This window comes from Psammomys obesus, unplaced genomic scaffold (genome assembly GCF_907164565.1).
Source record: "Psammomys obesus unplaced genomic scaffold, mPsaObe1.curated_primary_1811, whole genome shotgun sequence".
Lineage (NCBI taxonomy): Eukaryota > Metazoa > Chordata > Mammalia > Rodentia > Muridae > Psammomys > Psammomys obesus.
Window position 1 is genome coordinate 520,718 of NW_026594263.1, and position 17,799 is coordinate 538,516.

A 17,799-nucleotide genomic window follows, 5' to 3' on the forward strand; every position below is an offset into this window, starting at 1 on the left:
TGTGTGTGTGTGTGTGTGTGTGTGTGTGTGTGTGTGTGTGTGTGTGTATGAATATACTATGTATCTCCAAGTTTTCAACCCTCGGAATCTTTCTCTTTTAAGCATACCTCCAGTGAGTATACCTTTTAAAAGCATACCTTTTAAGCAAACTCCAGTGAGTTTGGCGCTGCCCCTTCTTTCAAAGATGTGTGAACCAAAACCAATTAAATAGAAGGAAATTTGAGTCCTTCTTCCTAACAACAGTTCTTAATTTTAAAAATTCAAAACTAGTCCATGTCTGAAGAATCCAAAGAAGGCTATTTTGAGATCCTCAGTCTTAGACAGGGGCTTTCAAACTTTTGGACCTTGGGGAGGCAAGAGTATTTCATGGTAACTCCTGGTATGGTATTAAGGCCCTGAACTGCTAGACCCAGTTGAATTTGGGGAGGGTGATATAGAGGAAAGTAGCAAAATTCTGAAGACCTGAATTTTGATCCTGACCTATCTCTTAACTGTTAGATGACATTTGTCAAAAACTTTCATATGTGCACTCTTAAGTCACTACTGTATGCTACAATTATAATTTTGTTCTCCCTGTTTAAAGTGTTGGATTAAGATAGGAAGGTACAAATAGACTATCAGCTACTTTATTAGAAAAAAATATTATTAGAACCAAATGACTGAAAGTTTGAATGAAGATGATTCTTGGCCTAAATGACAATGATTTCCCTCTTGGTAAAGAAAAAGAAAAACAAACAAACAAACGGTGCCTACTTATTGGAGATAAGAGTGTAAAGTGGAAGATAGTGGTCACAAATGTATAATTATGTTAAGCTAAGCTTCCTCTAATGTAGATGGAGTCCTATGAGATATATAACTTTATAAGTTACATTTATATTATCCAACTTCCAAAAAGGGCCTGCAGGCTGTATGAGAACATAAATTGCCCTGATTTTAAACAAAACATTTTACATTTTTTTCTGATCTTTAAAATTTACAATTTATTTTAGAGGAAAGTTTTCATTTAAACGGCACTTTTATTTAAAAGGAATTTTCTTTTTTACTTTTACTTTTAATTTTTTTTTCTATTTTATTTTTTTCTTATCAGTTACATTTTATTAACTCTGTATCCCAGCCATGTCCCGATCCCTCATTCCCTCCCAGTCCCTCCCTCCCTCCCTCCTCTCCACCATGCCCCTTGCCAAGTCCACTGATAGGGGGGACCTCCTCCCCATTCATCTGATCCTGTTTTATCAGGTATCTTCAGGACTGGCTGCAAAGCCCTCCTCTGTGGCCTAACAGGACTGCTCCTCCCTTGGGGGGTGGGGAGGCCAAAGAGCCAGTCATTGAATTCCTGTTAGAAATAGTCCTTGTTCCCCTCACTATGGGAAACCAATTGGCTACTGAGCTACCACAGGCTACATCTGAGCAGAGGTTCTAGGTTACATTCATACATGGTCCTTGGTTGCATGTCAGTCTCAGAAAAGACCCTGTGCCCAGATATATTTGGTCCTTGTGGAGCTCCTATCCTTTCCTCATCAGACTAACTCCCCTTCTTTCTTATGATTCCCTGTACTCTGCCAAAGGTTTGGTCATGAGTCTTTGCTTTGAAAACACTGCTAGTTAGAGTCTTTCCAATGCGCTCAGTAGACTCCTGTCATACGTTCTATGCACATCCCATCTGTCATTCTAAACGAGGATTGATCATCTTACCCCATGTCCACTCTCTTGATTGTCTTTTTTAGGTGTACAGATTTCATTATGTTTATTATATCTTATAGGTCTATATAAGTGAGTATATACCGTGTTTGTCTTTCTCCTTCTGGGATATTTCACTCAGGATGATCTTTTCTAGGTCCCACCATTTGCCTGCAAATTTCATGATTTCCTCCTTTTTGATTGCTGAGTAGTATTCCATTGTGTAAAAATACCACAATTTCTGTACCCATTCCTCCGTTGATGGACATCTGGGTTGTTTCCAGGTTCTGGCTATTACAAATAAAGCTGCTATAAACGTGGTTGAGCAAATATCCCTTTTTTGTACTTGAGCAAACTTTGGGTATATACCTAGCAGTGGTATAGCTGGGTCTTGAGGAAGCACTATTCCTAATTGTCTTAGAAAGCGCCAGATAGATTTCCAGAGTGGTTGTACCAGTTTACATTCCCACCAGCAGTGGAGGAGGGTTCCCCTTTCTCCACATCCTCTCCAGCATGTGTTGTCCCTTGAGTTTTTCATTTTGGCCATTCTGATGGGTGTAAGGTGATATCTCAGGGTCGCTTTGATTTGCATTTCCCTGATGGCTAATGAGGATGAGCATTTCTTTAAGTGTTTCTCTGCCATTCGATATTCCTCTGTCGAGAATTCTCTGTTTAGCTCTGTTCCCCATTTTTTAATTGGATTACTTGGTTTGCTGCTTTTCAGCTTCTTTAGTTCTTTGTATATACTCGATATTAGTCCTCTGTCAGATAAAGGGTTAGTGAAGATTCTTTCCCAATCTGTAGGCAGGCGTTTTGTTTTGATGACAGTGTCCTTTGCTTTACAGAAGCTGTTCAGTTTCATGAGGTCCCATTTATTGATTGTTGCTCTTAGAGCCTGTGCTGTTGGTGTTCTGTTCAGGAAGTTGTCTCCTGTGCCAATGAGTTCTAGGCTGTTCCCCACTTTTTCTTCTAACAGATTTAGAGTATCTGGTTTTATGTTGAGGTCTTTGATCCACTTGGACTTTAGTTTTGTGCAGGGTGATAAATAGAGATCTATTTTCATTTTTCTGCATGTGGACATCCAGTTGGACCAGCACCATTTGTTGAAGATGCTGTCTTTTTTCCATTGAATGGTTTTGGATTCTTTGTCAAATATCGAGTATTCATAGGTGTGTGGGTTTATTTCTGGATCTTCTATGCGGTTCCATTGATCCTCCTTTCTGTTTTTATGCCAATACCATGCAGATTTTATTACTATTGCTTTGTAGTACAACTTGAGATCGGGGATGGAGATACCTCCAGATGATCTGTTGTTGTACAGGATTGTTTTGGAGATTCTGGGTTTTTTGTTTCTCCATATGAAGCTGAGAATCTTTTTTTCAAGGTCTGTGAAGAATTGAGTTGGTATTTTGATGGGAATTGCATTGAATCTGTAGATTGCTTTTGGCAGGATGGCCATTTTCACAATGTTAATCCTACCAATCCATGAGAACGGGAGATCTTTCCATCTTCTGAGATCTTCTTCAATTTCTTTCTTCAGAGACTTGAAGTTTTTCTCAAACAGGTCTTTCACTTGCTTGGTTAGTGTCACCCCAAGGTACTTTATGTGGTTAGTGGCTATAGTGAAGGGTGTTGTTTCCCTAATTTCTTTCTCGGCCCTTTTGTCTTTGGTATACAGGAGGACTTCTGATTTTTTTGAGTTGATTTTGTATCCTGCCACTTTGCTGAAGGTGTTTATCAACTGGATGAGTTCTCTGGTTGAATTTTTGGGGTCGCTCATATATACTATCATATCATCTGCGAAAAGTGACACTTTGACCTCTTCCTTTCCGATTTGTATCCACTTGATCTCCTTTAGTTGTCTTATTGCTCTGGCTAGGACTTCAAGTACTATGTTGAAGAGGTAGGGAGAGAGTGGGCAGCCTTGTCTTGTCCCTGATTTCAGTGGGATTGATTTAAGTTTCTCTCCATTGAGTTTGATGTTGGCTATAGGCTTGCTGTAGATTGCCTTTACTATGTTTAGATATGTGCCTTGTATTCCTGATCTCTCCAAGACTGTAAACATGAATGGGTGTTGGACTTTGTCAAATGCTTTTTCAGCATCTAAGGAGATGATCATGTGTTTTTTCTCCTTCTATTTGTTTATGTGGTGGATTACATTGATGGATTTCCGTATGTTGAACCATCCTTGCATGCCTGGGATGAAGCCTACTTGGTCGCAGTGGATGATATCTTTGATGTGTTCTTGGATTCGGTTTGCAAGTATTTTATTGAGTATTTTTGCGTCAATGTTCATAAGAGAGATAGGTCTGAAGTTCTCTTTTTTTGTTGGGTCTTTGTGTGGTTTAGGTATCAGGGTGACTGTTGCTTCATAGAATGAGTTTGGTAATGTACCTTCTGTTTGTATTTTGTGGAATAGTTTGAGGAGAATTGGTGTGAGCACTTCTTTGAAGGTCTGGTAGAATTCCACGCTGAAACCATCTGGCCCAGGGCTTTTTTTGGAGGGGAGACTGTGAATGACTGCTTCAATCTCCTTGGGGGATATAGGGCTGTTCAGTCTTTCTACCTGATCTTGACTTAATGTTGGAAGATGGAATCTATCAAGAAAATTGTCCATTTCATTTAGATTTTCAAATTTTGTAGCATATAGGCTTTTGTAGTATGACCTAAAGATTGTTTGAATTTCCTCTGTGTCTGTAGTTATGTCACCCTTTTCATCTCTGATTTTGTTGATTTGGATAGATTCTCTCTGCTTTTTAGTTAGTTTGACTAAGGGTTTGTCTATCTTGTTGATTTTCTCAAAGAACCAGGTTTTTGTTTCATTGATTCTTTCAATAGTTTTATTTGTTTCTAATTGATTGATTTCAGCCCTGAGTTTGATTATTTCCAGCCTTCTGCTCCTCTTGGGTGTATCTGCTCCTTTTTTTTCTAGGGTTTTCAGTTGGGCCATTAAGTTGTTTGTATGTGCTGTTACGAATTTCTTCTTGCAGGCACTTTGTGCTATAAATTTTCCCCTGAGCACTGCTTTCAATGTGTCCCATAAATTTGGGTATGTTGTGCCTTCATTTTCATTGAATTCTAGGAAGTCTTTAATTTCTTTATTTCTTCCTTAACCCAGCTGTCGTTGAGTAACAGGTTGTTCAGTTTCCATGTGCGTGTAGGCTGTTTGTTATCTCTGTTGTTGTTGAGGTCCAGCTTAAGTCCATGGTGGTCAGATAGAATACAAGGGATTATTTCAATCTTTTTGTATCTGTTGAGGCTTTCTTTATGACCAACTATATGGTCTATTTTGGAGAAGGTTCCATGTGGTGCTGAAAAGAAGGTATACTCTTTTGAGTTTGGATGAAAAGATCTGTAGACGTCTATTAGGTCCATTTGATTTAGGGTCTCTGTAAGTGTTTTTATTTCCCTATTTTTTTTTCTGTTTAGTTGATATGTCCCTTGGTGAGAGTGGAGTGTTGAAGTCTCCCACTATTAGGGTTTTAGGATCAATGTGTGATTTAAGCTTTAATATTGTTTCATTTACGAATGTAGGTGCTCTTGTATTTGGGGCATAGATATTCAAAATTGTGATGTCCTCTTGGTGGATTTTTCCTTTGATGAGAATATAGTGGCCGTCCTTATCTTTTTTGATTAACTTGGGTTGAAAGCCTATTTTATTAGATATTAGGATGGCTACTCCCGCTTGTTTTCTGGAACCATTTGCTTGAAAGACATTTTTCCAGCCCTTTACTCTGAGGTAGTGTTTATCTTTGTTGCGTAGGTGTGTTTCTTGGATGCAACAGAATGATGGATCCTGTTTCTGCAACCATTCTGTTAGTCTGTGTCTTTTAATTGGGGAGTTGAGTCTGTTGATGTTGATAGAAACTAGTGACCAACAATTGTTACTTATTTTAGATGTGGTGTTGGTGGTGTCACTGAGTTTCATTGCTTGTCTTCTTTTGGTTTTTTTGTTGTGTAGTTATCTATTTCCTCTGTTTCCTTCGATGTCGTTGTTTTCTTTGGTTTGGAGTTTCCCTTCTAGTAACTTCTGTAGAGCTGGGTTACTATGTAGATATTGTTTAAATTTGGTTTTGTCTTGGAATATCTTGAATTCTTCGTCTATGTTGATTGAAAGTTTTGCTGGGTATAGTAGTCTGGGTTGGAATCTGTGGTCCCTTAAGGACTGTATGATTTCTGTCCAGGCCCTTCTGGCTTTCATAGTTTCTGTTGAGAAATCTGGTGTGATTCTGATAGGTCTACCTTCATATGTTACTTGGCCTTTTTCCCTTGCTGCTTTTAGAATTTTTTCTTTGTTTTGTAGGTTCAGTGTTTTGACTATGATGTGACGTGAAGAATTTCTTTTCTGGTCTAGTCTACTTGGTGTTCTGATGGCCTCTTGTATGTTTATGGCCATCTCCTTCTTTAAGTTGGGAAAGTTTTCTTCTATAATTTTCTTGAAAATATTTTCCGGACCTTTGAGCCTGATGTCTTCTTTTTCTTCTGCTCCTATTATTCTTAGGTTTTGTCTTTTCATGGTGTCCTTGATTTCTTGGATGTTTTGTGTTTGGAACTTTTCTGGTTTTATTTTTTCTTTGAGAGACGTTTCAATTTCCGCAAGTGTATCTTCGGCTCCTGAGATTCTTTTTTCCATTTCTTGTATTCTCTTGGTGATGCTTACCTTTGTAGTGCCTGATCTTTTCTCTGTTTTCCAGCTCCTGGTTTTTCTCTATTTGTGTTTTCTTTATTGATTCTAATTCTGTTTTCATGTCTTGCACCATTTCCTTCATCTGTTTGAATGTGGACTCCTGCTTTTCAATGATAGCTTCTATTTTTTTGTTCGTTTCCTCTCTATGTATCACTAATTGTGCCTCTACTTCTTTGGGTATAATTGCCTGTATTTCTATGAGAGCTTTGTTCATTTCTTCTTTATTTGCCTTCATTTGTGTGGACATTTCTTTGCGAGCTTTGTGCATTTCTTCTCTGTTTGCCTCCATTTTCGTGGTCATTTCTCTGAGAGCACAATTTGTTTCCTCTTGGTTAGTCTTGATTTCTTTGGTTATTTCTCTGAGGGCTTTGTTAATTTCATCTCTATGGGCCTCTAGTAGCTGGAGAAACATAGTTTTGAGGTCGTTTTCTTGTATATCTAGTGAATTGAAGTGTCCATTGTTTTGTGGGGTTGCTGGTGAGGTCATTGTGTCCTGATTTTTGTTGGGAGTGTTCTTATGTCTGCCTCTAGCCATCTGGTTATTTATAATCCTCACTGGTTGTTCCTCGAGATTGTAGTTTGGGCTATGATCCTCTCTTTCTGTTTTCTGGACTGTTTGTTCAGGAAGATGAGAAAGGTTCACTGCTTTGGGAGTGTGCACTTTGTTTTCAATTTTGCCTAAGTAAAGAATGTGACGCTGGCGCTATTTGTGTGTACTTTTAGCAGGCGCAGTGTGCATGCGCGGATTCTCTGACTATTGCAGTGGCCTGCAAGCCACTATTACACAGTTCTGACTGAGATCCAGGGATTGTTTTCCTGGATTACCTTGGTGGACCCACAGGGCAGAGGCTTCACTGTTGGGGTCACTATCCCAAGAATCCCTCTGATGCCCACACTAGGAGTGTGGGTGCCAGGGATCTCGTCTGGTTGCTTCTGTGGAGAGGCCCTGGGTCTGGGGCAATCTCTCCCTAGAAGGCTCACTCACTCTCTTGCAGGACCAGTTGGAATGCACAGAGGTTCCCCTTGCTCACTACTGTCTGTTTTGGTCCTGCTGCGGAAGTGCACGGGTAGGCTATCAGTCAGCTCTGTGACACTGTGGCTGCAGAACTCGGTGTCCACCTTTCCTGTGTGCTGCCTCTTTGTCCTTTCCCTCTGCCAGGAGGGGTTATGTTGACTGGTACCTGGGTGGCGCGGGAAAGAGTTAGGATGAGTGTACTCAATCCCAGATCCCGGGCCCAGATCTCTCTGCCAGAAGCAGCCTAGCAGTAGAATCTATGTTTGCTGATCCCAAGAGAGTACCGGGTAGGGTTGAGTGACTTCAGATCCAGAGCTTGGGTTTCTCTGCTAGGGGCCACTGGGTGAGCTGGAGAGAGGGTGCTGTGTCCTTGGCAGGCTGCCTCTCTGTCCTTCCCCTCTGACCTTCTCCTCTGCTAGGTCAAGCTTATGGAGGTGCTCTCAGGGGAGTGCCAGCAGGGGTTGGGGCTTCTCAGTCCGATCCTGAGCTGGCGGCGTTTCTCTGCGGGAGGGGGGGGCACCGGTGATATAACTTGCTGCTAGACCTTATTGCACTGGACCCAGGATAATCTCAGGACGTGTAGAATGACCACAGTCCCAGATCCTGAGCTATAGTTTTTTTGCTAGGAGTGGCAGGTAGCACTGGAGTTCTGGCACTGTGAAGCTGCTGTGCACCTCTTTATCCTTCCACTCCACTGCGGCAGGGTTATGGCAGCGTTTGGGGGAGTGCCCGAAAGGATTGGGTTTTCTCAGCCCCGATCTCGGGTTGGGGTACAGACAATGTGGTCTGTGGCAGATTCTGCTGGATGCCTCCTGCCTCCTCCGAAGAGGGAGTAGGGATTTTGAGCTGGGCACGCAGCTGCAATCCGTGCACGGCGGGAGCTCAATTGTGATGGCGGCAGGTACCTGCCGAGGTGGGAGAGACCTTCCAGGGAAAGACTGGGTGATCGGTGACCAGTCTGGCAACTTTCCTTCCCCGTTGGGTTTTTTTGTGACTGGGACTCCCAGCCTCAGGCACCCATGTGCCCACCAATCAGCTTGGGAAACTGATCAGGACCTGGGAAACACGATAGCTGTTGTTTTAGGGGCCAGAGTTCAGTGTCCTGGTCACTGCTTGGAGTGTGTTGTCCTGCTTCTCAGACACGGTGTTCTCCTGGTGCCGCCATCTTGGCTCCCTTAATTTTTTATATTAATTGCAGTTTACTCACTTTGTATCCTAGCTGTAGCCACCTCCCACATTCCCTCCCAATCCCACCTTCCCTCCTTCTCCTCCCATACCCCTCCAAGTACACTGATAGGGGAGGTCTTTCTCCTCTTCCATCTTACTCTAGCCTATCAGGTCTCATCAGGACTGGCTGCATTGTCTTCCTCTGTGATGTGGTAAGGCTGCACCCCCCCTCAGGGGGAGGTTATCAAACAGCCACTGAGTTCATGTCAGAGACAGTCCCTATTCCTCTTACTAGGGAACCCACTTGGATACTAACCTGCCATGGGCTATATCTGTGCAGGGTTTCTAGGTTATCTCCACTCAGGGTCCTTGGTTGCAGTATTAGTCTCAGAAAAGACCCCTGGGCCCAGAATTTTTGCTTCTGTTCCTCTTCTTGTGGAGCTCCTGTCCCCTCCAGGTCCTTCTAACCCCCCCTTCTTTTATAAGATTCCCTGCACTCTGCAAAAAGTTTGGCTATGAACCTCAGCATCTGCTTTGATTCCCTGGTGGGGTAGAGTTTTTCAGAGGCCCTCTGTGATAGGCTCTTGTCCTGTTTCCTATTATCTCCCTCTTCCATTGTCCATCCCATTTGCCTTTCTATGTGAGGACTAATCATGTTACGTAGGGTACTCCTTCTTGCTTAGCTTCTTTAGGTGTACAGATTTTAGTATGTTATCCTATATTATATGTCTAATTTCCCCTTATAAGTGAGTATGTACCCTGTGTATCTTTCTGCTTCTGGGATACCTCACTCAGGATGATCTTTTCTAGATCCCACCATTTGCCTGCAAATTTCATGATTTCCTTGTTTTTGATTGCTGAGTAGTATTCCATTGTGTAAATGTACTACAGTTTCTGTATCCATTCTTCTGTTGAGGAACATCTGGGTTGTTTCCAGATTCTGGCTATTACAAGTAAAGCTGCTACAAACATGGTTGAGCAAATGTGCATGTTATATACTTGAGCATCTCTTGGAAATATGCCTAGGAGTGGTATAACTGGATCTTGAGGGAGCACTATTCCTAATTGTCTGAGAAAGCACCGGATTGATTTCCAAAGTGGTTGTACCAGTTTACATTCCCAACAGCAATGGAGGAGGGTTCCCCTTTCTCCACATCCTTCCCAGAATGTACTGTCACTTGAGTTTTTTATCTTAGCCATCCTGATGTATGTGAGGTGAAATTTGCATTGCCCTGATGACTAAGAACATTGAGCATTTCTTCAAGTGTTTCTCTGCCGTTCTATATTCCTCTATTGAGAATTCTCTGTTTAGCTCTGTACACCATTTTTTAAATTGGATTACTTGATTTGTTGCTGTATGACTTTTTGAGTTCTTTATATATTCTGGATATTAGCCCTCTGTCAGACATAGGATTGGTGAAAATGCTTTCCCAGTCTGCAGGCTGTCATTTTGTTCTGATGACAGTGTCCTTTGCTTTACAGAAGCTTTTCATTTTCATGAGGTCCCATTTATTGATTGTTGCTCTTAGAGCCTGTGCTGTTGGTGTTCTGTTCAGGAAGTTGTTTCCTGTTCCAGTGAGTTCAAGGCTCTTCCCCACTTTTTCTTCTAACTGATTTAGTGTGTCTGGTTTTATGTTGAGGTCTTTGATCCACTTGGAATTTAGTATTGTGCAGGGTGATAAATATGGATCTATTTGCATTTTTCTACATGCAGACATCCAGTTTTATGAGCACCATTTGTTGAAGATGCTGTCTTTTTTGCATTGTGTGGTTTTGGCTTTTTTTGTGAAAAATCACGTATTTGTAGCTGTATGGGTTTATTTCTGGGTCTCCTATTCCATTGATGCACCATTCTGTTTTCTATTCTATTGATGCACCATTCTGTTTTCTATTCCATTGATGCACCATTCTGTTTCTATGCCAGTACCATGCAGTTTTTATTACTATTGCTCCATAGTACAACTGGAGATCAGGGATGGAGCTACCTCCAGACGATCTGTTGTTGTACTGGATTGTTTTGGTAATTCTGGGTGTTTTTTGTTGTTGTTGTTGTTTTGTTTTGTTTTCCCATAGAGAATTAGAGAAGTAGAGAATTGTTCTTCCAAGGTCTGTAAAGAATTGTGTTGGTATTTTGATGGGAATTGCATTGAATCTGTAGATTGCTTTTGGCAGGATGGCCATTTTCACTATGTTAATCCTACTGATCCATGAGCATGGGAGATCTTTCCATCTTTTGATATATTCTTCTATTTCTTTCTTCAGAGACTTGAAGTTTTATTCAAAGAGGTCTTTCACTTGCTTGGTTAGAGTCACACCAAGGTACTTGATGTTATTTTCGGCTATTGTGATGGGTGTTGTTTCCCTAATTTCTTTCTCAGCATTTTCTTCTGTATACAGGAGTGTTTCAATTTTTTTTAGTTAATTTTGTATCCAGCCACTTTGCTGAAGGTGTTTCTCAGCTGAAGGAGTTCTCTGGTATAATTTTTGGGGTCACTCATGTATACTATCATATCATCTGCAAATAGTGATACTTTGAATTCTTCCTTTCCCATTTGTATCCCCTTGATCTCCTTTAGTTGTCTTATTGCTCTAGCTAGGACTTCAAGTACTATCTTGAAAAGATATGGAGAGTTGGCAGCCTTGCCTTGTCCCTTGTTTCAGTGGGATTGTTTTAAGTTTCTCTCCATTTAGTTTGATGTTGGCTATAGGCTTGCTATATATTGTCTTTACTATGTTTAGGTATGTGCCTTGTATCCCTTATGTCTCCAAGACTTTAAACGTGAATGGGTGTTGGATTTTTTGTCAAATGCTTTTTTGGCATCTAAGGAGATGATCATGTGGTTTTTGTCCTTCAATTTGTTTATATGGTGGATTATATTCATGGATTTCCATATATTGAACCACCCCTCCATGCCTGGGATGAAGCCTATTTGGTTATGGTGGATGATATCTTTTCTGTGTCCTTGGGTTCGGTTTGTAAGTATTTTATTGAGTATTTTTTACATCAATGTTCATAAGAGAGGTAGGTCTGAAGTTTCTTTTTTGTTAGGTCTTTTGCTGTTTAGGTGTCTATATGACTGTGGCCTCATAGACTGAGTTTGGTAATGTTCCTTCTGTTTCTATTTTGTGGAATAGTTTGAAGAGAATGGGAGTTAGCACTTGTTTGAAGGTCTGGTAGAATTCTGTGCTGAAACCATCTTGTCCTGGGCTTTTTTTTTTTTTTTTTTTTTTTTTGGAAGGGAGATTTTTGATGACTGCTTCTATTTCCTTGAGGGATATAGGACTATTCAGTCTATTTACCTGATCTTGATTTAATTTTGGTAAATGGAATCTATCAAGAAAATTGTTCATTTCATTTAGATTTTCAAATTTTGTGGCATATAGGCTTTTGTAGGAAGACCTAATGATTGGTTGGATTTCCTCAGTGTCTGTTCTTATGTCCCCTTTTTTTTGTTTCTGATTTTGCTGATTTTGGATAGTTTCTCTTTGCCTTTTAGTTAGTTTGGCTAAGAGTTTGTCTATCTTGTTAGTTTTCTCAAAGAACCAGCTCCTGGTCTCAGTGATTCTTTGTATTGTGTTCATTGTTTCTAATTCATTGATTTCAGCTCTGAGTTTGATTATTTCCAATTGTCTACTCCTCTTGGTTGTATCTGCTTCTTTTTTTTTTTTTATAGGGCTTTAGGTGTGCCATTAAGTTACTTGTATGAGATGTCTCCAACTTCTTTCTGAAGACACTTAGTGCTATCAATTTTCCTTTTATCACTGCTTTCATTGTGTTCCATAAGTCTGGGTACACTATGCCTTCATTTTCCTTGAATTTTAGGAAGTCTCTAATATCTTTTTTTCATTTCTTCCCTTACTAAGCTGTTACTGAGTGGAGAGCTGTTTAGTTTCCATGTGTGTGTAGGCTTTTTGTTATTTTTGTTGAGGGCTAGTTTTAGGCCATGGTGGTCTGACAGGATACAAGGGATTATTTTTTATCTTCTTATATCTGTTTAGGCTTGCTTTGTGCCAGACTATACGGTCAATTTTTGAGAAGGTTCCATGAGGTCCTGAAAACGAGGTATACTCTTTTGAGTTTGGTGAAAATTTCTGTAGACATCTATTACGTCCATTTGATTTAGGACCTCTGTAAGTGTCAGTATTTCCCTATTTAGCTTCTGTCTAGATTATCTGTCCCCTGGTGAGAGAGAGTGTTGAAGTCTCCCCCTACTAAGGTGTTGGGATCAACATGTGATTTAAACTTCAATAATGTTTCATTTACAAATGTAAGTACTCTTGTATTTGGGTCATAGATTTTCAGAATTTTGACATCCTGCTGGTGTATTTTTCCTTTTATGAGAATAAAGTGCTCCTCCTCACCTTTTTTTTTATTAATTTTGATTGAAAGTCTACTTTATTAGATATTAGGATAGCTACGCCAGCGTTTTTCTGGGTCAGTGTAAATGACTTACCCCAAATACATATATAATAAACCTTTTAATGACCATGTTGTGGAAAGCCAAAACTTTTCTTTTATTTAGACCTCATCTCAAAATTCCAGCTCTGAAAAATGCTCATATTATACATGTATTAGCAAAATACTGCTATATTCCATGCTTACAAATGAATCATTTGATAAAATGTTTGGTACTCACAGGGTAAACATGCCATTTTCTGATAGGTCTAGAAAGTCCTACTCTCTATACATACACAACTCATATTGGCTTATTAAAAAGAAAATCCCAGTGGGTTGGTGGTGGCACATGTCCTTAATCCAAGCACTCAAGAAGCAGAAGTAGTGGATCTCTGAGTTCCCTGCGTTAGAGACCAGCCTGGTCTATAGAGTGAGTTCCAGGATACCCAGGACTACACAAAGAAACTCTATCTTGAAAAGCTGGGGGAAAAAAAGGGAAAAGAAAACCCCACATGGTAAATCATATTTTGTGCCCCTCCCTGATCCTTGGAGCATCTGATTCATATAAAATCAAGTAAAAAATATCTTTAACAATCTCTTGGGATTTGAAGGGATGGCTCAATGGATAGTAGCAGTTACTGCTCTTCTAGGGGAGCAGGTTCAATTCTTAGCACCCACATAGCAGCTCATAGCTGTCTACAACTTCAGTTCCAGTAAATCCAACACCTTCTTCTGGCATTCACAGGCACAGACATGCACAAGGTGCACAGCTGTACATGCTGGCAAAACACTAATAGTCATAGTCATAAGTACATTTTAAAAATTCTTGGAACAAGAAAAAAAGCAGCCAGCTGATCATGGTGTCTGTAATTCCAGCATTCCAGGAGGTAGAGGCAGGCAGATGTCTGTGATTTCGAGGCCAACCTGGTCTACAAAAGCAAGTCTAGGACTAGACTAGCCCTGTGTCAAAAAAGAGAGAAAGAAAAAGAGAGAGGGAAAGAAAGAAGCAGCCTTGTATGTTTTGAGAATTAAAATGATCAGTGTTACAAATTTTCTAGCTTTTAAAATTAAAGTGTACATACTTTTCTATATGTACCTATAAATCTATATGTCTTCCCCAAACCTTTGGACATAATCTGCATCATTATGACTTTAATTTAACTCTTAAGGACTGCAGGTTCATGACCCCAAAGTGCACAGGAGCTAACTTTCCATTCTGTGCTGCAAAGGAAGGGCCCCCAGGGGGCAAAGAGGGGAAGGAAAATGGTGAGACACCTATCAACCAGTACCTAAAAAACCATAAGGCTTATAGGTAGGCAATTAATATCTTTCCTTTAATCAAGAAAAGAAAAATGACTAAACTGGCCATCATCATTTCTCGAAATTCAACCTGGCCTTTCATATTTAAAAAAATGTTAAAAAGATGTGTGAAAGATTCCCTCTGTCTGGATGTTGTCTTACAGGATTTTTGCTTCAATAATCCAACTATAAGCCAGCATTCATAGTGTGTAAGTGTACCATCCAGTGATCGTACTTCCTTCATTAATCCTGTTCTTTTACCTTCTTTGATTATTCTTAAGTATTTGGTCCCTTTAGAGTGGCAATGTTTGTTTGTTTTATAAATAAAGGCTTAGCTTACTCATCTGTGAAATGAAGGTAACTTTGTCTTCTCAATCTCTGGGTACTGTAGTGTAGGTCAAACAGGTTTTGAAATCTGTAACAAACATTTTACACTAAATGTTATTTTAGAGTCTGAAAGACCAAAGAAGTCAGTTTCAGTCTTCTTTCCCTCTTTCCCTCCCTCTCCTGTTTCCCTGCCATTTTCCCTAATAATTATTTTCCCATTTTGTATATAGAAAATGATTTGAAGTAATAATATTGAATGTGTCCCACATAATGCTAATACGCAAGAGCAAAATACTGATAATCACTGGAGAATGTTATGGTGCTGATTACACATCTGTTGTTTGTAATCAGAATAATGTAAAAGAATTCAAACAATTTATCATGACCAAGTTTCCTTTGATCTATGATTGCCCTAAACCTAGAAGTTCCCAAATAGCACTTTTATAGATCTAAGAATCACTTGTACTGCTGAATAATATGAAAAAATATAGAATCTTGGTTACCATATTAATATCTTTAAAGCATAATTCTTGAAGAAGGATGAACAGTTCATCTGGTGAAATCACATGCTGCTTATAGACAGTTCAGGAAGTACTATAGGTATAAAGTAAGCTGAAAATAATAAAGAACATTTTTGACATTTACCATATTGTTGTAAAGGTTGCCTTTTTGTTAGAAAAGTTTTCATTTTTAACGTTTTACCACTGCTATGTAAAAACAAAAGATAATACAAAATCTTAAATGTGATGATATATGTATTCACTGAACAAGTTTTTTTTAATTGTATATGTGGATATTTTCACTGCATGGTCCTTACAAAGGTCAGAAGAAGGCATTGGGTCTCATGGAACTAGAGTTACAAACAGTTGTGAGCCTGCATGTGGATGTCGGCAATCAAGCCCAAGTCTTCTGGATAACAGCTAGTGTTCTTACCAATGAGCCATTTCTCTAGACCCCACAAACTGTTTTTAAGTGCTGAAGATAACACAATAAATAAAACAAAATTCTTTTTTCATGGGGTCTCTTTCTAGCTGAGAGCAGTAAATAGTCAAATCCTGTGTGATGTTAGTGGAGGTGATAAATAATACGAAGAATAAAGTAAAATATGATAAACAAAGAAGGGGTTCATATTTTAGATACATTGATCCATGAGCAGAAATTGGAGGGACTTAGATTCTATGAGCCAATCATGTATTTTGGAACAGGATAAATTGAAATAATTCTTGGAATAATTATACTGTGACCAGATACAGAAAAATGGGATGGTCTCTGGTCATTGTTTGGTTAATACAGTAGGCATGGTGCCTACAAAGTTTGCAGTCTTCTGTAACAGTTGACAAACAAGCAAATATTTTATTACTGCAATAATAGCTCAATTTCTTGATTTATTTCATCTATGAATAAATACCTATTGGAAACATCCAATCCAATTTTCTGTACCTAGGGCTGATATAATTTATGATTAGCAGAAGTGCTATAAAATGAAACAAAGTTTTCCTAAAATCAGTGATTAATAGCAACAGTTGGAATACTTAAAGTAGAATTCCAGTGTGGAGGAGAGATCCAAGATGGTGGAACTGACCACACAGTGTATCTGAACAGCAGCACAGCAGTGAGAGCAGGGAGACTGGCAGGCCGTACTGTGGACCCCAAAACACTGGCGTCTGTGTTTCCCAGGTCAGAGGAGAATCTACAGGGATACTCAAAGGTCCATCTTCAGGCTACCCGGTTAATACTGGAAAAAATTTCTGAGCTCCTGCCCAGCAGGGCCACAGCCCTAGGCCACCCGCCCAAACCCACCATCTCTGGATACCCTCTTGGGACCTGCAACAGCAATGCAGTCATGGCTTCTACCCTGCAGCCCTAGGCCACCCGCCAAAACCTGTCATCTATGAATATCTCCCTGGGACCAGTGCCTAGCGGCACTCACTCTCAATTCCTGTACTGAGGGTGAGGCTCCAAACCTAGGCGCCCACTCTCACAGTCCTGTGGACACCTTCTGGGTACTAGAGACTCCTGGTTCCAAACCCATGAAACCACACTCAACATCCTGTGGTCACCTTCCTGGTCGAAGCAGTTAGTGGCAATCACTTTCACCGCCCTGTGGAGGGAATACATCCTTCCTGGTACTGTGGGGGAGGCGTGGCTCCATTCTGCCTGCTCCCCAGCAGCCTGCCTCACCTAGGCCAGAAGCAGGGAGCCCAGCATAAACAGAGAACCCAGCAGAGCTAAGCTAGGCACCTGACCCAAGTTCTATTGTCCTCCTCCCCAAGGAGGTCTGTGGGGCACTGAAGTAGCTCTAGGCTCTGAGATCTTTCTGCCTGCTCCCCAGTAGCTCAGCTCACCTGGGTCAGAAACAACCAGGCCAGCACAGCCAGTGATTACAACAGAGCTGAGCCAGGCATGAGACCCAAATCCCATCCTCAACCATCTTAAGGAAGCCTGTGGGACACTGGAGAAACTCTAGGCTGAGAGATTTTTCTGATTGTGCCCCAGCTAGTGGGCATACCTGGGTAAAAAACAGTGAGCCAGCAGAGACAGTGAACCCAGTGTAGAGTACTCGAAACTCCAAAGACAGGTTGCCCCAGAATGCAGTACAGGCTCTAGTCTTCAGTCGAGTCTACAGACAACCAGATGGCTAGAGGCCAACTTAAGAATACAGGCAACAAAAACCAGGACATCATGGCTTCACCAGAATCTCCAAAAAAAAAAAAAAAATGGGTTTTCTATAGCAGCACAAACACGGGAAAATGACCTTAAATCTGTAATTATGCAGTTATTCAAGAAACATAAAGAAGAAATGAACAAAAAAAAATAGAGGGATATAAAAAGAGGAAATTAACAATAACAACAACAGCAAAAACAGAGGCCATCATGAACAGGTAGGAATCCACATTCAAACAGATGAAGGAAATGGTGCAAGACAGGAAAACAGAATTAGAATCAATAAAGAAAACACACAGAAAGCCCTAGATTTGAAGAACTTAGAGAAGAGATCAGGAACCACAAAGTTATGCATCACCAACAGAGTACAAGAGATGGAAGAGAAAATCTCAGGTGATAAAGATACAATTGCAGAAGTTGATATATCTCCCAAAGAAAAAATAAAATTGTAGAAGTTTCAGACACAAAACATCCAAAAAATCAAGGACACCATGAAAAGATGAAACCTAAGAATAACTGGAATAGATGAAAAAGAAGATTCCAGGCTCCAAGGAACAGAAAATATTT

General features: G+C 40.2%; 1 protein-coding gene across 1 annotated transcript in view; it reads left to right on the top strand.

The window, feature by feature from the left end:
* Tbc1d8b (TBC1 domain family member 8B) overlaps positions 1-17,799 on the top strand; it is a 113,307-nt gene that overhangs the window by 912 nt on the left and 94,596 nt on the right. The window lies entirely within an intron of this gene.